The 14,361-nt window shown below is 41.2% G+C and overlaps 1 protein-coding gene across 2 annotated transcripts in view; it reads left to right on the top strand.

The window, feature by feature from the left end:
• Nucleotides 1–1,035: 1,035 nt before the first annotated feature.
• Nucleotides 1,036–14,361, top strand: part of MNS1 (meiosis specific nuclear structural 1) — a 65,095-nt gene continuing 51,769 nt past the window's right edge. Inside the window, exon 1 of one of the 2 annotated variants that reach the window (XM_072738593.1) lies at nucleotides 1,036–1,369. The gene's annotated coding sequence lies outside the window, so the exon portion shown is untranslated. The remainder of the gene's footprint in view (nucleotides 1,370–14,361) is intronic. The other variant, XM_072738592.1, reaches the window with a different exon arrangement.

The raw sequence follows: 14,361 nt of genomic DNA, 5'->3' as shown, positions 1-14,361 counted from the left end.
GTCAGTGACGTGTGAGAAAGAGGATGTGTGGCCTGATTACCAAAAGTGGAATTCATAAGGCAAAAGGAATTCATGAGCCTGAGGGATCTCATGTGAGGGAGATAACGGGTCAGCTGTGGAATTAAAGGGTGGCTTGTGGAGAGGGAGGCACCTGAACCTGATGAAGGATTTGATGCGGGGGAATGGGGAAGGGTATGCAAGTGTGAATGTATTTTGGCCTTCAAGCTTTACATCCAACTCAAAACCAGCCCACAGGAGTCAGCGGAGAAAGCTGGCAGGTGGCCACCATCCATGCTGAGCCCCCTGAGGATCTGCTGAAGGGGACACTTCCATCCACCAGAATGGGAGCTCTCCTGGATGTGACCGTCTCAGCTCCTTGCACATGAAGAGGGACATCTCTCTCCTCTTGTTCTCGGTTTCACTTCCTCCTCCTCCCCAAGTGCAGGGAGGCTTGTAGTCCCACATAGCCTCTGACAGGTGGCCTGGGCTCTGGCCTGGTCTCCTCCTGGCCCCAGCCAAGGCACTGTGTGGGCCCAGCTCCCCACTGCCCCCACGCGGTGTGCTTCGAACACACTGCCTTGGGCCAGGGCCTGGTTACCCCAGGGTTCAAAAGGTTTCCCTGACGACAGAACAGAGTGCTGCCTACCTCTCTCTCTCTGCCTTGGGGCTTGGCATTTCCCATGGAGGGAAGCCAAGCTCTTTCTGGGAAAACCTGCAGGAGGCTAAGCAAACACCCACCACACAAGCAAGTCCGGTCCTGCCCACGTCCCTCATTCTTTCTTCGGGTGGCTCTTCACTGCCCTCCTGCCTGCACAGAAGTGTCCTGTGCCCAAGCCAGGACCCCCTGCTCACTTTCCCTGCCCCTGCCCGTAACTTGGCACTACCCTATCCTCCAACACAAGGAGTGGCAGCTTTAGTCTCTTTCTTGCTTCTGCTCAAGCAGCTCCCCCTTGCCAGGCAGCTCCTGTAGTCAGAGAAAGCAATTCTCCATTCTCCACATCTGCTTGCTTCCTTTGTCTCTCTTTCCTTATTCCCTTTGCATTTATTTATTTATTTATTTATTTATTTATTTATTTATTTATTTATTTATTTTTTATTCCCTTTGCATTTAGAGGAGAGGGAAGAAACATCGGGATGCCAGGACAGCAGCATGGAATAGGGGTAATACAGAGATGCTGAATAATGCACCTCTCTTCTTAAGTCAGCATAAAAGCCTGCCCTCACATTTTCCTCTCCATTCATCTCCCTGGACCTGGGTCTTCAGCCTCCTGCTCTCACCTCAACCAGAAATTGAGTGAAAGCCACATCAAGAGGAATTCTGAAAGTGGCATCTGGATGAAAGGGAGCCTCTTGGACACTCCAGCAGCTGGTGAGGACCCCAGACCTTCTGATTCCTTAGACTTCTGTCTTACGGCACCAGGGGAAGGCATGTGAGAACTTCCAAGCCGGGGTTTCCCAGAGTGTCCTCCCTCTTGGCCCTAAGGCTTTTTCTCCCTTAGGTGTAGCCAGTTCTAATTCTCTATTGCTTTAGAGTTGTAATATCCTTTTCACTTTTTATTAAGTTCCTGTATCCCAAAATGTAGTACAGGTAAACATTTATATACAGCAAAATATATGATCCAGTTCTAACCCTTCCGTAGATGTGAGATTTTTACCCTGTCACCTATTTGAGATTTTAACGTCACCCTATTTGAGGCAGGGCAGTAAATCAGAGCTGTGCCCAATTTACTTTCTCCTACTTTCCAACCACTCCTCACCCTCACCAAGGGCCAATGATTAGGGCCTGGACCTTAGCCTCCCGTCCATCAGGCAAACACTAGCAGTGCAGATGAGCTCACGTAGCTGCCCCAGAACTTCCAAGTACTTTAAACCCTCCTTGCTTAGGACTTTTTGTGGGTTTGGACCAAGTGTAAAGGCTGAGGGGTGACCTCAGTGTCATAATAGGTCCCAAAGGCCTAGTATTTGAGAGCGTAGGCCACAACCTCTGGAGCCCTGGCCTGACGATGTGACAGCCCAGAGCTCTGAGAACCAGTAGTCACAGAACAACCCAGCTCTGGCCAGCCCGAGTGGGTCATTGGGTCCTTCTCTACTTCCACCTTCAAAACCCCATTAGGGGGTGTTAAATGTCTTAGATAGGCTCACAGTTAGGATCTAGGAGATGTTCCCTGCAAAAATGCCACAAAATGCACAGACAACAAGTCCTTAATATCTCCTCAAAAGAGGTTTAATACCAGTAAAAACTGAAAGGAGATACAGAATAATTTTCATTTTGAAAATAATAATAATTTTCATTTTGAAAATTATTCCGTGGGAGCATTGGAATGTATGAGAAAGCATGTTCTCCTCAGCCTACTAAGCAAACGTTTTAGGATCTATGAACCAAGGCCGATTGAGTCAGGTAGCTTTCTCAGATTTAAGCTGTGGTTCCCTCTGGTGTCCCCAACTCCACCTTTGCTTCAGCCCTAAAATGCCTGGGACCCACTATCTCTATTAAATGAGGACTCCGGGGCTCCTGGGTGGCTCAGTGGTTGAGTGTTTGCCTTTTGCTCAGGGCATGATACTGGATTCCCCAGATCGAGTCCCACATCAGGCTCCTTGCATGGAGCCTGCTTCTCCTCCCTCTGCCTGTGTCTCTGCCTCTCTCTCTGTATCTCCCATGAATAAATAAAACCTTTAAAAAAAAAAATGAGGACTCAAAGACCAGTTCAACTCGTTCTCTTCCTTTTACCCCTCCATTATGACTGTTGGTCACACACTTCTTCTCCCTCTATGAGCTCTGTTATCTTCTGTTGCTTCAAGTTACATTTTATTATAACCAAGTTTATAAGATAGTTGTTTCATGGGTATTGTTTTCCTTGCCCCATTACAATGGTCTTTTTACAAATTTACCTATTTTTTAAAAAATTCCTGTATAGTTAAGTTACAGTGTTATACTAGTTTCAGGTGTATAATACAGTGATTGAACAGTTCTATACATTACTCAGTGCTCATCACGATAAGTGTACTTACCCTTCTGGCAACCATCGGTTTTCTGTATTTGAGAGCTTATTTTTTTCTCTTTTTTTTTCTTTTTCCATTTGCTTTGTTTCTCTAATTCCACATATGAGTGAGATCATATGGTATTTATCTTTGCTGGCTTATTTCACTTAGCATTATACTGCCTAGATCCATCAATGCTGTTACAAATACAGCTATGTTTTTGAAATGGGAAACACAGTATCAGGCGTGCAATTGGTGCCTAATACTTTAAATTGGAGAATCAGAATACTAGAGTCAGTAGCAAAGCTAATATAGTTTCCTCCTTTCACAAAATGGGAAACAGATCCAGAGAATAGCTGCATCATTCATTCTCCACTTGTCTACAGCAACTTTTCAGTCCCCACGCTGGGCGCTGTGGAAGACAAAGAAGTGCCTGGCCAAATGACCTACGGTTCATGCACCTGTTGGTGAGGCATGACAGATGACATGTGCCCCCATCACCCAAAGTGGAAACCATAAGGAAGGCAAAGACAAGCCCGAGGGATCTCAGATGAGGGGGGCAGTATGTCAGCTGAGGGACTCAGGGTGGTTTTATGGAGAAGGTAGCACTTGAACCTGATCTTGAAGGATTTGAATGGGTGGAATGTATAGCGTTGTGAAATACTGAAGGAAGAATTTGTAAAAACATCTAATGTCTTAAACACGTATTGAACTTTTTAAAGAAGTGACTTCTCCATCCTTGAAGGTATTGACGTACACAATGTGCCATCTACTTATGATTTGTGGGTAGATTCGTACAGAGGACTCGTGCATGGATGGGATAACTGTTAAGGTCACTTATGTGCTCCATTAACGCTTCCTCAACTACCAAACAGCTTGAATATAGTTGTGCTTTAGGAAGAGGAATTTGGCAGCAAGGTTTCAATGAGCCTGGCAAGAAGGGAGACACTGCGTACAGAGAGACTGTCTAGAACACCATTATCATTTTCTAGGCTACACCAGGTTAGTGGAAATGGGAATGGAAAGTAAATTGACAACGTGCTGTTGAATCAAGATTACTATTTTGTTGTAATTATTTGTGACTTTCCTCAATAGATTGAACATCCTGTGAAGGCAAGAAGTGTACCTTATCTGGTTTTATATCCCCACTGCCTAACACCGACTAGCATGTATAAGTGCTCAAAGTGTTTTAAATGTATTTGTGTGGTAAATGTTAACTGGCTTTATGAGTAAGTTGTTAGGATGGTGTTATTTCAGGGGCACTGGGTATCTAAGCTGCTGGATAAGGGACAGCTGGAGTCTCTGGATCTGAGCCCAGGACCTGGGTGGTCCTGGTCCTAGGGCAGAGGGAACTCAGGAGACAGCAGCTGCCTCTACTTCCTCCCTACGCAGTCTCTGTAATCCATGCCAGGCAGGCCCTCATCCTCACAACCTCACCATGTGTAGGTCATTTCTACCCTTCTTGCCCTTGTGTCCCCTTTCTTGTTTTACTTATCATCAAGATTTGACACAGCTGACCATTTCATTCTTGGAATATTCCCTTCACTGCCAAGACTTGATTTTCTTCCTATCTGGCTGATGGCTGAGTTTATTCTAGTCATTCTGGCTTAACCTCCTATTCCTAAGTTTTAAATCAATGGTTCTCAGCCTTAGCTGCATGTTAGAATCATGGGAAGCTTTTTTAAATCTCTCGATACAGAAGCTGCATCCCAAAATTAATTAAATTAGAATCTTTGAGGGGTGGGTCCATGTTCAATATTTATTTAAAGCTCTCCTAATGATTCATTTCAATGTTGTAAACCACTGTTCCAAGTATTTGTGTTCCACAGAGCTTAGTCTTAAATCTCTTCTTGTCTTTGGATATACCCCTTGGCCCATGGGATTCAAGAGCATCCTTATTATGTTCAATCTATACTTCTAACCCCAACTTCTCCACTGAACTATAAACTCCCATATATAACTGTCTACTCGAGATCTCCACTAGGATACAGACATCTCAAATTTAACAGGTCCAAATGGAAGTCTTGACTTTCATCCTTACTTCCAAATCTATTCCTCCCCAGTGTCCTCCATCTCAGTTGATAGTATCATTTGTCCAGTTGTGCTACCAAAGACAACTTGCCAGCTATCTTTGGCTCCTTTCTTTCTGTCACGCTCCACATAAAATCCACCTCCGAGTCCTGCTAGTTTTATTTCTAGGATACATTCTGGACCAAATCACTTCCCGCCACTTTTTTCAACCATCACCTGCTCTACAGCTGTGGCTTCCCAGCTGTTCCCCAACTTCATGCTTGCTTCCTTACAGTCTTTTCCCCATACGGCTCTTGGAGGGATCTTTAAGAATGTACATCATATCACATTTTTTGCCCTTAAAAAGATGTTTTGTGGTTTTCTATTACATTTAAGACAAAATTCAAACTCTTGAGTTTGGCCTTCAAAGTTCTTCACGATGTACCCCCTTCTGCTACTCTTACCCCTCTCTTACTCTCCCTTCATTTACTCTGCTCATACTACACTATTTTTGCTGTTTGTGGAACACGGCCTTTGCCTAGGATTCTCTTCACCTAAATCTTCAGATGGTTTGATTATGACCATTTGGGTCTGTGCTCATATGTTACCTCTTCAGAAAAATTTTTACTGACCTAGCCTCTCGAGGCAAAAGTGATCACTGTGGTCTCCTATCTTAGCCTTGCTTTATTCTCTTACTATCTGAAATCATATTTATTTGTATTCATTTCTCGGCACCACCACCCCCCTCCCCCATAGAAAGTAAGGACATTGTATGTTTTGTTTATGCTGATAGTCTGGCACTCAACAGGTTCTCAATAGTTATCTGTTGAATGAATTGGTTAAATCCAGAGTTGAAATTCAAGCTGATAGTGAGGCAGACTATAATACCAGCTTGTCACTGTGAGGTGGATGAATAATCTCAGCATGAGGCATGATTAATTCAAGGCTCTATTAAAGGTGTTTTAGGAGAGTATCTGGTTTAGCGTTTGGACAGATTGTCCCCTACACCCTAAACTTCCTTTCTTCCTCTACTCACAGTGTCTGAAACTCTGCCATTAGCAATTTAGATTCATCTGATTGAAAGGTTTTCATCTTCCATAGAATTCTCTACTAAAATCCAAATACCTTTAGCATGTGTCCATTGACTAATAAAAGACTAGGGAGGGAAGGTTTTTCTGAAACCAGACCAAGAGCTAAGAGGACTAAGAACAAAGGGAAGGCAGATGATTGTCATACTAAATTTTCTTCACCATGCCATAATGCCTTTGACAAAGCCCTTTGAGGAAATTGGTCCTCTAGAAAGCTGAATGGCCATAGGCCTTAATAAGAAACTTTCTGTTGGTTTCTGTTGTGACTAGCAACCTCCTAATTTCCTCTCTCCCTTGTGTACATCCAGCTCCATTCCCCAAGCTCCAGTGTAACTTCCAGAGTGTGGGGATTTAACAATTTGGTAGTCTACTCTAATGCTGTTCTCCTACCTGATTTGTCTTTCTATCACAGCTCAACCTAGAGCTTTCTATCAACTAGCTCAACCTAGAGCCACAGGAAAAACCAGGGTTTTTTTAAATACCTAAAAAAAATATTACTAAAGGCTGGTTGAAAACATATTTCCTTATTATAAAACTCATATTTCAATAATATGTTAGAAACAAGGAATTTGATTTCCCTAGTGTTACTGTTTAGGTTCTCTGAGAAGCAAACTCAGAGACAGAGATTAGCATGCAGAATATGCATTAGAAAGTAGGTACCCTTGGGATCAACGTTTTTCCAAGGGAAGGAGGCAGGACTGAGTAGCAGGAAAAACATAGTTTAGTGCAGTCTCAACAAAGGCCTCAGCTCACCATTTGGGGAGCTCTTCAGAGCAGCTGAAATGGTCCTTTCCAGTTGACTCCCCTTGCAGTGAGGATAGGCTCTCATATTCTCACATCAACCAGACAGTGGACACAGCGGATTCTGGGTGGAGAGGGTACTCTGTAACCAAGCGCAGTTTCTGGACTGGCTTGACCACTGAGAGCAGCCTACTGACAGCACTACCTGAAGACAGATCTGGGCAACCCAACACCGAATCCATTATACCTAGTGCTTTCATATTGATGTCACTTTTTGATTGCTAACATTATTTTTAGTGTCTACCGAAGGACAGTTGGATAAATTATGTACTAAGAGTCTCTACTGAATTGGCTTTACTAATGATAAATCTTGTTAATGCTGGGCTTCTTAAGTACTTTAACTTTTCTGTTCTTAACATATGTTATAATCATATGTAGATAAGATTGTTTGTTGATGCCATTCTTATTTAACACTTTGTGAAGCATTCACAGGATGTACTGAGGTCCTGGGATTATTTGTTAGCCATCTGCAGTGGCCAGTCTGGCTGATTAGAAAGGTAAAATTCCACTCTCATTAATCTTGCATACTCCATTGAATCCAAGTCCCAGGAGTTTTCCTTAAAATAAATAAACAAACAAGCAAACAAAATAAATCCCTCAGCCTGGATGATGTCAAAGGAACTAATTATTCAGGCTTCTCATTACAATTTTGTCTATGTAAGGACTGTGGATTGGGGTCCTGAGTAAGCATAATTGAGAATTAATGTGTTCTATGCCTTAGAGGTGAGAAATAAAACTGAAATGGGCCACATGAGGGGGGAAAAATATTTTTATTGTGTAAGTGAGACAATAGGATCCATGATTGTAGGCTTTATTGCTCAGGCCTGGCTGGTAGATACAAACAAAAGAATTCTTTCTATGGTGTTCTTTCATGCTGGCAAGATTAGTCTCTAAAATAGGACTAAATTACACCTTTACTTATTTATTTCTCTGCAAAAATGTGGTCATGAAAGGACAAGGAAGTTATACTTAGTATATTCTGTGTAGGTCTGAGCAAGCATTAAACAAATAATAGATTCTTATCAGATATGATCTACTTATCTGGAGTTCCAGCCTTGTGGTCGGGACTTGGAGTTGGTGCCAGTTGGTCCTTAGTGTCCTCTCTCTCTGCACTTCTTCTAGCACCTGTGGATGATGAGGGATGTTCACTGCTTCCTTGCAGCTTCAATTTATTGCTGAGGAGACTATGTTCAATGTTTCATTTGGATGGCAATAAAGTCCAATGGCTTAACATATGACTCTCACATCCTGGCTTCATCATTTAAGTTTTATTATCTTAGGCATCTCAAATGATCTATTCTGGTCCTTAGATTCCTCCTCTCTAAATTAACAACGACCATAGTGCCTACTCCTAGAGTTGCTAAAAGCATTACATGTGAAGTGTTGATGGTGCATAGTAAAAAAACAGTCAATATTAGGTGTTATTATTATCTGCTAGGAATAAGTTCACAAGTATAAGATGAGGTTAAGAATTACTTGGACATTTCTGGAATAAATAAATAAAGAGAGGGACAGCTAGCCCTGGTTGGGCTGAGAATTCTTTGAATATGTACAAGTAAGTAAATAGCAATAGAGAAAAATAGTTTCCATACAGAATTGAAACCAATGAGATAGGTTCCCATTGGATGTAAAATTAGATGTAACTGAGACCTGTATTAGACAACTTAGTGTGGCAAAGACAATAGATGTTAAGGTACAAGTGACTGTCGCTATCAACAAAAGTCTACGAATTGCTATTTCTGTCAATCACAGAAGACACACATCAGTCACGGAATTGGACTTCCCTACACCAGAAAGCCTTCCCTGGCTGAGGAGAACAAGATGTGGATTCACCAAACTAAACAACCTGCTTTTCTCACAAGAAAGTATTAATTATGTAAGCAACAATTTTCTTATTTGTTAAAAAAAAAAAAGAAAAACAGAATTTCAACTTAGGCTCAGCTCCACTAATATATTAATAACTGGTCAGAAGGAATCTGTCTCTGGACTGTTTCTAGCACTCTTCTTCCATATTTTAGGTATTTAATTTGAAAATCTTAAACTTCTATGTTAAAATGTCTATTGATTTTTTTATGTACTAGAGAGGAGTTTCTTATATATCATATTGCTTTTTCTAGTTGACTATGTTCCATATTTATTGAAGGCTCACTATGAACCAGCTATATAGTAAGTGAATATTCTGAGTGGAGATAAAAAGAGAATGATTTTTTTTAAGCTAATAGGCAGATGTCTTTAAAATCTGTCAAATATGTATATTTTTTCTACTTCGCATTCATGAGTCCAAATCATCTCAACTTTGTTTCCTTACAGTTGGGACCACATCTCTACAGTATTTTAGTAAAATTTCCACTATTTCTGATATGGTATCATGCATTCACTTGATACATTTGTCAACTGATGCTAAAAGATGGCTACAGTCAGTAGTGGAGGCAATGACTCCCAAGGGCAATGTGATTACCAGTATTATAGTTTCTCTTATTTGAAGAAAGTTAGCTACATGTATAAACTCAGCCTGAATAAATGGTACAATTTGTAGATTTGTTTTCCAGCCATCAAGCTTTAAGAAATTTTGAAGAGTTAAACATTATTTCTTCAAAATGAAATGCAAGGAAGTCGAGATTAAATAGAAGAAGGAAAGCTGGAATAGTCAGAAAAGAGAAGTTAAAATAAAAATTAGTGCCTTTCTCTGAAATTATAGCTATGTTGGTAAAAGCTTTGGTTTCCTGTCTATTACAAGTGAGGACGGTTTCTAAAATATAAAAGTTTTCAGGAAGGTATCAGGAAAGATTAGCATCCAGTAGAAATTGAAAATAATCAAGATTTAGTTAGGTATTTTATTATTAACATGTCATTCCTCTATTGCTTCTTCCAGCCTACTTGCTTTTACTTAATGAATCTCAAAATTTTATTTTGTCTTTTACTGTGAAAGCTGTGAGAGAAATGCCAGGGTTCCATCCCTGCCCTCCTGAGTCAGACCATCTGGTGTGTGGAATTCATTCATCTATACATTTAGAAGAATGTATGAAATACAACAAAATTGACCATCTAAATCATTTTTAAGTGTACAGTTCAGTCGCATTAGCTATATTCACATTGTTATGCAACCATCACCGCCATCCACCTTCAGAACTCTTTTCATCTTGCAGAGCTGGAAGTCTATGTCTATTAGACAACAACTCCCCACTCCTTCCACCTGCCCCAAGCCCCTGGCAACCACCATTGTACTTTGTCTTTATGATTTTGGTTACCCTAGGGACCTCATGTAAGTGGAATCATACATTGTTTGTCCTTTTGTGACTGTCTTATTTCATTCAGTTTAATATCCTCAAGGTTCTTTCATGTTGAGGCAATTGTCAGTTTCATTCCTTTTTTTAGGACTGAATAATATCTATTGTGTGTATATGCCAGATTTTGTTTATCCATTCATTCATCAATGGACACTTCCACCTTTTGGTTATTGTGAATAATGCTGCTTTGAACTTGGGTGTACAGATATCTCTTCAAGACCTTGCTTTCAATTATTTTGGGCATATACTTAGAAGGGGATTGCTGGGTCATACGATATTCTATTTTTAATTTTTAAGAAAGCACCAAACTTTTCCACAGTGGCTGTACCATTTTACCTTCCCACCATGAGTGCACAAGGGTTCTGATTTCCATATATCTTTCCAAAATTGTTTCCTGGTTTGGATTCTTTTTTAAACAGTAGTTATCATAATGGGTGTGAGGTGGTATCTCATTGTAGTTTTGATTTGCATTTCTCTAATAATTAGTGATGTTGAACATTTTTTCAAGTGTTTGTTGGCCTTTTGTATTTCTTCTTTGGAGAAATGTCTATTCAGATCACTTGCTCATTTTTAAAATTGGTTGGTATGGTTCTTATTAAATTGTAGGAGCTTGGGGATCCCTGGGTGGCGCAGCGGTTTAGCGCCTGCCTTTCGCCCAGGGTGCAATCCTGGAGACCTGGGATCGAATCCCACATCGGGCTCCCGGTGCATGGAGCCTGCTTCTCCCTCTGCCTGTGTCTCTGCCTCTCTCTCTCTCTCTCTCTCTCTCTCTGTGACTATCATAAATTTAAAAAAAAAATTGTAGGAGCTCTTTATATATTCTAAGTATTAACTCCTTATCAGATATATGATTTGCAAATATTTTCTCCCTTGAAAAGTTGCCTTTTCATTCTATTGGTTTTTGTCCTATGCACAGAACATTTTTATTTTGATGTAGTCTAGTTTATGTCTTTCTTTCTTTTGTAGCCTGGGCTTTTGATGTCCTTTCCAAGAAATCATTGTCAAGTCCAGTGTCTTGAACATTTTTCTCCTATGTTTTCTTCTAAGAGTTTTATAGTTTTAGCTCTTAGATTTACTTAGGTCTTTGATTCATCTTGAATAATTTTTTCATATGGTATATATGAGGTAAGGTAAGGTAAGTTCCAGAGATGTTTCTGGTGTTTGTGAACCACTGTGTTATGCCAGTGATATTTGGCTAGCTCACTTCTTCTCCAAATATCAGATGATCCATTTGTGGCCCAAAAAAAAACAAAAAACAAACAAAAACAAAACCTAAACTAAAAGGGCCAAGCACAGAGACAAATACGTCTACAAAATTCACATACACTAACTAGATTATGTTACTATTTGAGGGTAATTTAAAACGTGAAATGACTGCTACCCACAGTGATATTTCCATATTTTTTCTTTTTTCACAACTATTGTCCCAGATCTCCAGCTCCCTTCCCCAAATCAAGCCTATAAATAAGAATTTAAAAAGAGGTTCTGGGGGCATCTGGGAGGCCCAGGGTCCTGGGATAGAGTCCCACATCAGGCTCCCCATGGGGAGCCTGCTTCTCCTTCTGCCTATATCTCTGCCTCTCTTTCTGTGTCTCTCATGAATAGTTAAATAAAATCTTTAAAAAATAAACAAATAGAAATAAAAAGAGGTTCTGAATTAGTTACAGAGCTGCATCTCGGAAAAAAAAATAATCCTCCTATTGGGAGACTTATCTGTAACCTAGGCCTCACAGTATGACCACAAATGAAGCTTCTTTAAAGATGAGCTCACAATCCAAAATTATAAATATTCAATGAAATACTTATCAAGCCTGAAAGTCAGCAGAAAATCAAATATACTTTATATAATAAAATTATCAAATATAATACATTTTGTTTGAACTTATTATTTTAATTCTATCTTTTGTTTCTTCAATACAAAAAATAAGATAAAGTATTTTCTACTTTAACACAGTCTATGTTACCCAAGGTTAATTGAGCTAGAAAGTTTTCTGTTAAGGTTACAGGCCCACCTACACCCACTTCCACAAAACAACCAAGTAAGAATATTATTAGAACTAGTGTGATGGATATTAACTGATTAATGGGGGGGGGGGGGGGGCGGGAATCCTTTTTTTCTGAATATAGAAAGAAATTGATAAAATTTAAATTTCTGTTCAGGATGAAAGTTCACAGACAAGGGAATAAAACACCTATAGTGTGAAATTCACTTTACAGTACGTATTCTATAGTTACAGGGTGTATACTGTGTATACAGTGTTTATACTATGCATATACAATATAATCTCATTCTGTTAAAAATCTATGTCCATATATTCTTGTAGTTCTTTAAGGTGTTAATAATCATAAGCTCTGCTAATAGAAATATAATGTTTTTTAAGATTAATTGATTGATTCATGAGAGACACAGAGAGAGAGGCAGAGACATAGGCAGAGGCAGAAACAGGCTCTGTGCAAGGAGCCTGATGTGGGACTCGATCTGGGAACTCGAGGATCATGCCTTGAGCTGAAGGCAGATGGTCAACCACTGAGCCACCCAGGCATCCAAGAAATATAATGTTCTTATATGCAGTTATCTATATATTCTCACTTTCCACAATGTACATACACTGACTTTGCAAAAAAAATAGAAGTAAAAACAAAAAACTAGAGCAAATATCATACTTAGATGTTAGATGTGAAACATAGGAGTCAAGGAGACCCCTGCTAGTTCTTCTATTATTTTATTGGGAGTTATAGTCAGTTCAAAAAGGGAAGGGATTCTTTTTTTTTTTTTTTTTTTTAAGATTTTATTTATTTGAGAGAGAAAGAGCAAGGGTAGGGGAGAAGCACTGGGAGAGGGAGAAACAGACTCCTCCCCAAGCACAGAGCCTACAAGGGGCTTGATCCCAGGAGCCCAAGATCGTGACTCAGCTGAAGTCTAATGCTTAGCCAATTGAGCCCCCCAGGTGCCCAAGGAAAGAAAATTTTTTAAATGATATAAGGAAAGAGGGGCCCCGAGGTGGCTCAGTTAGTTAAGTGTCTGACTTTGGCTCAGGTCATGGGATCAAGTCCCAAGTTGGGCTCTGTGCTCAGCGGGGGGTCTGCTGCTCCCCCTCCCTCTGCCCCTTCGTACCGCCCCCCCCAAGTTCTTTCTTGCTTGTGCTCTCTCTCTCTCTCTCAAATAAATGATCTTTTTAAAAAATGGCATAAGGAAAGAAAAAGATGTTTATGAACATAGAAAACTCAAGAGGATCTACAGAAAAATGATTAAAATTTAAAAAGTAATTCAGGGAGTGCGGCGGGTGCGGCGTTTCCCCAGTGGGCGGGGGACGAGGTGCGGCTCCTGCTACGTTCAGGCGCCCCGCGGTGGGTCCGGAAAACCTGACGAAGGGTCATAAAAGCCGCCACTCATCGCGGGCTCGTGGGCGAGGCGCTGGCGCCCGTCACCCCGGTTAGGCCGCAGCCCGCGCGGGGCAGGTGTGAGTCCTCCCGCCCTTTTCAGCCCGGACGGAGGCGCGGGCGTCCCGACGGGGGGCGGAGCAGAGCGGGCCCGGGCGCCCCAGGAGGGCTCGCAGGGGGGCTCGGGGTGCGCGTGCGCGGTTGGCCCCGCGCCCTCCCCGACTCTCCCGGTGCGGTGGAAGCGGCGATAGCCAAGGTCCCCAGCGCCCGCGTGGCCCCGGGCTGTGTGGCTTTTCACACGTTTTATCATGGACGTTTCCACACAAGCTTAAATGCTTTTTTTGTTTGTTTTTGTTTTTTTAATAGTGTCACATTACACGCAGGGAAATTGAGGCTCACAGAGGTTAGGGAACTCCACAGCTATTGACTTGCATCTTCAGTTACGTAATATTGTTTCTTTGAGTTGAAACCATCAAAGTGCTCTTTGAGTCACCGTTAGCACCGGTAGTAGGGTCAGTAGGGGGGTCAAAATCTTAGGAATTGTCCCCACACTGGGATCTGAAAAAAGCGCCTTGGGATATATGTGTGTGTGTGTGTGTGTTGGGAGTGGGGAGGGCTAGTTGTGAGTAAGGGGCCTTGCTCTGTTTTTGTTGTTGTTGTTTGGTTTTGTTTTGTTTTCTTGGTCTGGTTCTTAGCTTCAGAAAGTCCTAAACTGGAAGGAAGGAGGATAGGAAAAATAATTTACGTATTTTAGATTTGGTACCTCACCAAAGACTAATCAATGATGACTCAAAGCAGAAGTGCATTTCACTTAC

Source organism: Vulpes vulpes, chromosome 15, assembly GCF_048418805.1.
Source record: "Vulpes vulpes isolate BD-2025 chromosome 15, VulVul3, whole genome shotgun sequence".
NCBI lineage: Eukaryota > Metazoa > Chordata > Mammalia > Carnivora > Canidae > Vulpes > Vulpes vulpes.
This window is presented reverse-complemented; position numbering and strand designations above follow the sequence as displayed.